Consider the following 8,944-nt stretch of genomic DNA (forward strand, 5'->3'; position numbering starts at 1 on the left):
AGGTCCAGCCAACTGAGCTAGGTCACGGCGACCGGTAACCGTCAGGAGGACTGTCCGTTGAAACCCATCCACAACCCATACCAGAACAAGAACGAAAAAAAAGAGATTATTTGCCCACCACCACAACCTCATCAGATCTGGGGGAGACCCAAATTGGTACACAACCGGACTGGGAAAACCAGCCGGTAGAGGAGACGAAAATCGTCGAAAAAGAAAACCCTAACTCCAAAACACCTCACTTTATTTAAACCCACCACCGACCACCAGCTACCAAATCTGAGTCTCCATCGCGAAAACCGACCAGAGAAACCCACGGGCCATGGCCGGAGTCCAAGCGCCGAGTTCAACAATGGACGAAACTAAGAACGGAAAGGTGAGAACAGTAGAAAGGATGGGATTATGGGAAAAAAGGGGAGGGAGGACAGGATTAGGGGAAAAAAGGGGAGGAAGGGGGGAGAGGAGGGGGGCGGCAGCCCCTCCCCCAACGGAAAAACCTAAAAGCTGGAAAGATTAGAGAGAAAAGGGAGAGCGGCTCTAGAGAGAGAAAAAACGGGTAAGAGGTAAACTTCCTTCTTATTTCCTTCTTTTTCTTCTTTTGTTCCCAGCCACAACATACACACTCGGCAGAGAGAAAGAGAAAGAGAGAGGCCGGAGCACCCATTGCCGCCACCTCTCGCCATCGCCGTCGAGCTCTCCACCATAACCAGCGAGCACCCCCACCACCGGTTATCACCATGACTGCTGTGGGCATGCGTGCCCTTTTCGGAATTTCCGGATTCCGAGACGCGTGGGGCCCTGGTCGAGAGAGCGCGAGCGGGGAAGTAAGCGCTCGCAAAATACAGAGTCGCCACTCGGGTTTTGAAGGTCCGACACCCAAGGAACCGTATTTCGAGAAGCACTTGCCGCGTTTTTTGATTTAAAAAAGTTTAAGGAACCAGTCCGTCATAACCATATCTGGGTTCGGGAGCCAGGTTACGAGAGGGGAAGGGTTTTATGGCACCCCTCTCGCCCAATCCGGAGATCGGTCTCTACTTAGGCATTTGCGAAAATGTTTGTTTGCGATTCTGTTTTGATTAATCAATTTTTAGCCAATTAGGGCGGGGGACCAGTTAATCGGGGATTAATACTGTAACATGTTTGCAGGATGTGATAAGATATGGCATGGATTAGTGAGATGACAAATAATAAATGGAATGAAGTTCAAAACGTCGATCATACATCAAGGCAGCGCTGTGTATGATTTTGGCACGAACAAACAGCCAGCTTGCATGCGTGAGTTCATCTGCATGCAAGCAAACCGTCGCGCGACACAACCATATACTCACGCGAGTATTGACGCTTCACCAATGGTTTGAATTTCACCCCCTTCTGGGCTCTGGAAGGACCAGTGCTCACCCAGGTGCAAACCAAGCAGTTTATAAGTACTTGAAAGTAAACAATATTACAGCAAACAGATGGAAATATTATGAAAACACGACCCCTAAACAGTGGGGGTGTCTAAACAGAGGCCAAGGCCAAGCTGCTCATGCAAGGGCAGTCCCTGGAAGATAGAGAACCATCGCGCGACAAAGTGATACAGGCGCGCGATTGTTCAGACTGGACTTCCAGGAATTGCTTTGCATACTTAGGGCTCTGAGACATGTTCAGGAGCATCCCAAGAGCATTCCAAACCAAGAGGTGTTATAAACTAAGCTAAACAATGATTTTCAACATGCAAAACAGCAAAGCAGCGAGCTAAAGCTCCGTAAAAGACTTTAAAAAGACTATGAACACAATAATAAACTTAAAGACCAGGGTCCCTTCCCCATGTGGTCCAATCTCACGCAGACAGAAGTGTCGCGCGAGTATATGGGACCATCGCGCGAGGGTGTCCCAGGTAACAGCTCTTGAAACCCTGCTAGCTTTAGGGCCAGAACTGGTATCGATTACCAGCCTTGACCCTGCCAGCCCCCCTCAGGGGTTTGAACAGTGAGCAGAAAGATATTATACCTTTGCTTGAGTGTCTTGGAGATGGCTTGAATGATGAGATGGTGAGATTTGGAGGGTGATTATGTGGGAGTGAGTGGGGTGTGAGATGTTTGTGCTTGAGTTTGCCTTCTTCTTTCTTGGAGAGAAATTGGTAACCCTTTGCAATGAAGCATGGGGGGGTATTATAGAAAAAGGGGTTAGTTGGTGGCTAGCCAAGGCCTTGTAACCAGCCAACAAGGCTGGTTAGAATCACTTGGTGGAGAAGTGGGGTGGCAAAGGTGATGGGAGAATGGGGGGTGAGGTGGTGCAAGGGGAGCCCCCCAGAACGCTGTTCAGCCGACGAAAACGGGGTCACATAGGCCTGTAGCCCCCTGACCACCACGCAATCCGGGTGAAAATGACAGGTGTTGACCATCGCGCGAGATAGTGAGAGCATCGCGCGAGGGTCCAGCCAACCCCGCGAGGGTCAATGGTCAAAGCTTTGACTTTGACCACCACCTGGCAAATGGACCATCGCACGAGGATCCCAGTGCGTTGCGCGACATTCAAACCCAAGGTCCAGGTTCTGATTGAAGGGTTTAAGGGCTAAGAATGGGTTCCTCACATGCCAAACTCAAGCCATTCCAAGTTCTCGAGACTGTTTTCGACCTGATTCATCATCGGGGAATCAAGAAACCGAAGAACGAAGTAAAACGATCGGGAAGTCAGATCGGGGTGTCTACAGTAGTCCCTCTTTGACGGCACACGGAGCACCATTAGCTGGTACGGGTAACGTCAAAGATTTCTAGACACCCATCCAATCCACCCGAAAGCCGATTTAAACGAAAAGTGCAAACAAGTATATACAAATACCGTGCACCAACGGATCGGTGAGCAGATTGATTGCTGATCCAAATTTGGACGGATAGATCGTCGTTGATTGATAATCGGATGGATGGATCGTCGCTGATTCGAATTAGGACGGATGGATCGTCGCTGATTGATAATCGGACGGATGGATCGTCGCTGATTGATAATCGGACGGATGGATCGTCGCTGATTGATAATCGGACGGAAAGATCGTCGCTGATTGAAATTGGACGGATGGATCGTCGCTGATTGATAATCGGACGGATGGATCGTCGCTGATTGAAATTGGACGGATGGATCGTCGCTGATTGAAATTGGACGGATGGATCGTCGTTGATTGATAATCGGACGGATAGATCGTCGCTGATTGATAATCGGACGGATAGATCGTCGCTGATTTGAATCGGACTTTACGCGGGCAAACCACTGCTGGGGATATAAATGCGCCTTGGATTTTAAAAGTCATCAACTCACGATAAACCCCAAAATTGTTGCAGCGCCTAAGTGAGAACCTATGGGCTCTTAAGGGTGGATAAGCATGATTGGGCCTGTCCAGAAGCTGCATTGGGCCTGGAGGCCCAACCAAACCATCGCGCGACATAGTCACTTCGTCGCGTGAGGGTTACCTGTTCAGGCCTGGGTCTGTTAAGAGCCCAGACCCGGCCCGGATCTGTTTTCTCCCATACAATCGACGGGGACCTTCGAAAACCGCTCACAGCAGTTTCGAACTCCCTCTAACACTATTCTCTCTCAAACTCTCCCTCTCCAACCCTTGATTTCGTCCAAAAACCAAGTAAACCCACGTGCGTATCATCATCCATGGCTGATCACGGCGTTACTCGGTGTAGCGGGGAAGTAGTTGATCGTCCAGAGGACGAGGGAAGACCAATGGTGGTCGAAACAGAGGATCGGCCGGCAATGGGGGTTGTTGTAGACACCAGTGCAGAGGTAGCGGGCGGCGGTGATGGCGAACAGGGCCGCATGCTGGAAACTGGTAGCGAAAGCGATCATCGCGCGACGCAGTCAGACCGTCGCGCGACGGAAGAGGTCGGGGCCGTGGGTCTTGTTGTTCAGCCGTTGGATCCGAGCATGGCAGTAGAAGGCTCGGTGGTGATTGGTGGTGGTTTTGGTAGAGATACCGGCGGTAGTGGTGATGGCACCGGGCCAAGTGAGACCCCGCCGAGGGACACAGCGAAGGCCAAAGGCGTGGCGGCCGAGGAGGAGGAGGAGGCCACGGAGGTTCCTGAGGAGGAGGTACTGTTTCGGCCGGGGGCTACGTCATCGGACCACAGGCCGATCACGAGACAGGATCTTGCGGAGTTCCTGAGTGACGAGAGATTAGCCCGGCTTCTGGAAGAGGATCCCATGATTGGGGCTGCCGTGTTAGAGGCTCGAGAGGAGCGAGAGCGGGTGATAGCCGCTTCAGAGGCCACGGCGAGGGCCGAGAGGGCGAGGGCCGCTGAAGAGGAGGTTTTGAGAGATGCGGAGGCCGAGGAGCGGGTTGGAGCGAGGGGGTAGGGACCCAGAGTGACAGCAGTGTCAGAGGCAGAGGGTTTGACTCGTGCTCCATTTTCAGCAGAGGGGTACAGGCCACCAGTTCCACATTTGTTCGTACCATCGGGTCTTGCGGCATACAGGCCACGGCAAGCGGAGTATGACCCCGAGCTTGTTCTACGAGACCCTGATACCCACATTTCGAGCAGCTGGGCTGAGGTAAATTTCTGAAATTCCTCCATTTCCTTTCGTGATTGCAAATTCAATACAATGCATGTGCTTAAGTGTCGAGGAACGTAGTGTAATCCTTTGAAGTAGATCCAAATAGTGACACTATAGTTCACGTTGAATGCCATGCATGAGACATAATAACTTGAACCAACCATCTACTGCCAAGTTGTATTGATTACCTAGAACTTGAGAATGAAAGCCTCACATGCTGATATATCCCCTTGTTGCTTGTTTCCGTGTCTAATGCAGGAGAGAGCGAGACAGAGGGACATCCGGGGTTTCGGGGGTGCCTGTAGCTCTTTGGCGTTGTACCAGGGTTTGCCGGAGAGGGTGAGGCAGTTGGTGGACATGGCAGGCTTTGGGGAGTTCATACAGACCCTGACTCGGGCCAGGAATGACCATGCGGTCTTGGTTGCGCTTGCAGAGAGGTGGAGGGATACCACCAACACCTTCCACCTGCCGCTCGGGGAGATGACAGTGACGCCCATGGACTTTGCAGCGATCACTGGTTTGAGGGTTGGAGGCGACCCCATCCCGTTTGACTCGGGCATTCAGGAGGACGAGGCGGCCCTGGAGTGGTTCTTGGGAGAGGTGCCTAAGGTTGAAGAAGGGATGGCGAGATATGGACAGTTCACCCGATACCTTGCAAAGGAGGTGTCGACCGAGCAGGAGGCGGAGCAGATGGCCCGGGCGTACCTGTTGTACCTTTTTGGTGCCACCCTGTATCCGAACAGGCGCAGCAAGGTCCACCTATCGTACTTGCCTGCACTGAGGGATCTGAGGACGGCCTCACGTTTTGACTGGGGAGGAGCTGCGCTTGGTGCAGCTTATGGTTTCATGGGGGACTCGTCGAGGACTGAGATGAGCACTGCTGGCTACTGGCGGATTTGGGAGGTATGATCATAATAGAGTAAAGTACATTTTCCATTATGTACTTATCTGTTTGAATATATAAACTGCTCAAAAATATTCCTGCATTGTACTAATGATTTGAACTTTGATAACTGTGCAGCTCTGGGCCTATAAAGTTCTGAACATGTGCCGTCCAGTGACAAAGAGCCTGGACTTGGGGATCCTCCCACGTGCTCATATCTGGAGCAAGAAGAATATGGGAGAGAAAAGAGGGCGAGGCAACCTGAACGGCTTCAGGATATACCTAGACGAGCTCCGACCCTCACAAGTATGACACAACTTTATCAAATATAAATATGCGTCCCTTTTATTGCTTTAATGCTGTCGCTGACCGATGTTTGCATTGCTTGCTTGCGCAGGTAGAGTGAGATCCTTGGAAAGTGGCAGAGTCAGAGCCTGAGTACTTGGCCAGGAGCAGGGCCGTGACGGCGAGCAGAGTGCTGCTGGAGTCGGCTTTTGGTTGGCAGTGGTACTTGGGCGACCGAGTGACACGCCAATCACTTGGCCATGCAGGGTTCCAGGTGCCCGGACCGCTTCCACCACGGGCCTCACACACAGGGGAGTACACGTTGGCCGAACTAGAGGTCTTCATGCGGCCTGACACCGACTTGACACGCTATCTGCGTCCCGGCATGGACTATGCAGTCTACCAGAGGGAGCGTTTGGCGGGGCCATTGAGAGTACGAGAGTTCAGGGAGGTCCGGAGTCAGGCCCGCGGAGCTGCTGAGGAGAGGAGAGCCGTCACTGCGAGGCAGAGCAGTGGTGAGAGTCGCGCGAGGCGGGGTCCGAGTGGACCTGTGAGGGGTGGGCCACCAGAGTTGACATGGCATATAGCTGTGGTGGATTCTCAGGGTAATCCGGCCGAGCTACACTTAGTTCCTGCCAGAGTTGAGCCAGCGCCTGTCACCGTGCCGGTAAGACATTGTACCCTTCATTATTGTACTTCCATAAAGTCTTGAAATATTGCTCCATTACTTATGTTCAAGTTATCCTTGCAGGTGCCCAATGAGTGGGCGAACGAAGCCGTTCGGCGTATGCTCGCATTGGAGAATGTGATAAGGCGGGCGACAAGTGGCCTGCCTTTGGACTTGCGCTACCCACCACCGGCAGCTCAGAGATCTCAGGTATATCCTTCAGAGAAACGATACATTCCTGCATTCGGTACTTGATATATGCATGCTTTGCTCGATACATAGTATACTTTAATTGCCGTCAACTTTGAAATTGATTGTACCTGCTTGCAAACATACAATACATAGAACATATACTAAATGTGCAAAATTTTACAATGCAGACTCAGGGACCGGCGGCTCCTAGGAGGAAGAGCGCGAGAGAGCCTCCACAGAAGAAGCTAGCAAGCAGGACTCTTGCTCCTCCACCTACTACTAGACCACAGACGCGGGGCGTACAGCCACCCGTTGCGAGTGAGGAGGCGGCCCGAGAGGCCGTGGCGCGCGCAGAGGAGAGGTATCAATTGAAGATGCGCCAAAGGCCCTCGCAAGACGAGCCGGTCCGTAAGAAGCGGTTGATCCTGCCCGAGGATTCTGAGGAAGAAGAGGAAAAGGAGGGAGAAGAAGAAGAGGAGGACGAAGAGGCGCCTGACAGCAGCGGCTCGGACGACTCAGCCGATGATCCTGGTTTTAGACAGGATCCTAGAGAGAGAGACGACGACGACGACGACGACGGAGATGGTGATTGGTTCGGAGAGGAGTGAGGGCTACTAAGAAGCCTCATTTGTCTTTCCACATCTTTGATTTTTGCTTTTGGGCTTGCGTGCCCGCGTAGATAAGTGGAAGGCCGGAGTGCCTTCGTTGATACATGATACATGTTTTTGGGGCCTGTGTGCCTTTTGGATTTGATGGGCGAGTCCGAGCTGACATGATGACTTCGAGCGGCCGAAGCGCCGCACGCACAGTAGTCTTCCTTACTTTGACATGGATAGATATGGATTAGCTATAAAATTTGCATTTTCAGTTCATTTTACTCTTGCAATGAACTTAGAATAAATAAACGCTTGCCACTAATACCATGCTTGCATTGATAATGTACCGAGACTATTCACAAACGCACACATACGTACAGACAGAACTAACTCAGAGAAAAACGAAAATGTACCCCAGGATACGGTCATGATACGAGGATACGAGGGAATGGAATATTGGACATTTAAAAGCCAAAACCCAGAATATTCTAACTTGGATAAAAATAACACTTTCGTGAGGTCATATATATACAAAATGGCCTACGAAAGCCGACGGATTCGAGAAACACCTCCCGAAACGCAAAATTGCCCAAAAACCTTACGAAGGACACAAAAGGGACACGAGATGGGAAAACATGACTCTATTATGTCTCGGACTCAAACCGACACCTCTGTACAGTCATATTAGGTCATCATGACCTGTACGGCCTGAGAGAAAAGGACACGACCCTCCGGATCGAGTTTCAAACTCCCGAAATGCTCATTTGGCCTTGAAACGGGCCACTGAGGGCTCGAAAACCTCGTTAAACGCAATATCTTGAATCCGATGCTTGGATATGGTTGCATAAGCTCATAGTGACTTGCCGGAACCATAAAAGTTGCAAAAGAACCCTTGGAACAGGAAGCGACCAAAATTGGACAGTAGCTGGTGCAATCTGTCAAAATGCAGGCTGAACCATCGCGCGAGGGAGTGAGTATGTCGCGCGATGGAGTGGATATTTCTCACTCGCGCGATGTAATGAGACCATCGCGCGATGGTTGGGCCGTGCCAGGCCACCTTTATTTGACCATCTCAGATTTTTGGACGTCCAAGCCTCATCATCAACCTTTAACTGCTCAGAGTACTTCAGAGGGGGGGGGGGGGGGGGGCAGTGCAGAGATGCCCTCACTTTGAAGAAGAAAATGCCACATGGCATGGATGTTTGCACTGGAAAGGGACGACACTCTATGCATTCTGCCTATAAAGAGGCCAATATTCTGCAAATGAAAGGCATTTCTCCCACAGTTTGAGAGTCCCATGAGAAGCAGAATGGCAAATAATCTTCCGGCCTTGATTAGCCCATGGCTCACGGCCTTTGTTGCTGGAGATTGGCTGTCATTCCGGTTTCACGGGCTAGCCGCATTCCGTTTCCTTCACAATGTGAGGGTCCGTCCCGAGTTTCTGAGGGCAGCCCTACAATTTTGGGATCCAGAGGTTCACGTGTTCAGGTTTGGGATTAACGAGCTGTGTCCAACCGTGGAGGAATTCCAAGCATACCTCCAAGGAGTTGCCTCGAGCGTGATTGTCGTGCCGCCTTATAGGAAGAGCATGCCAAAGCTCTTACAGTCAAGTCTTGATATTACTAGAGGAGCGGCCGAAAGTTTGTTAACTGGAGGGCAAATCAACATCATGCGCCTAATGGAATGGTATGGGCCAGAAGGGGACGTAGAGAATATAGCCGTGCAGGCTCGACGTCGATTTGCCCTGGCAATCGGCGTGCTGGCTGCTTATTTACTGGTATCTCCAAA

This window comes from Rhododendron vialii, chromosome 12a, assembly GCF_030253575.1.
Source record: "Rhododendron vialii isolate Sample 1 chromosome 12a, ASM3025357v1".
NCBI lineage: Eukaryota > Viridiplantae > Streptophyta > Magnoliopsida > Ericales > Ericaceae > Rhododendron > Rhododendron vialii.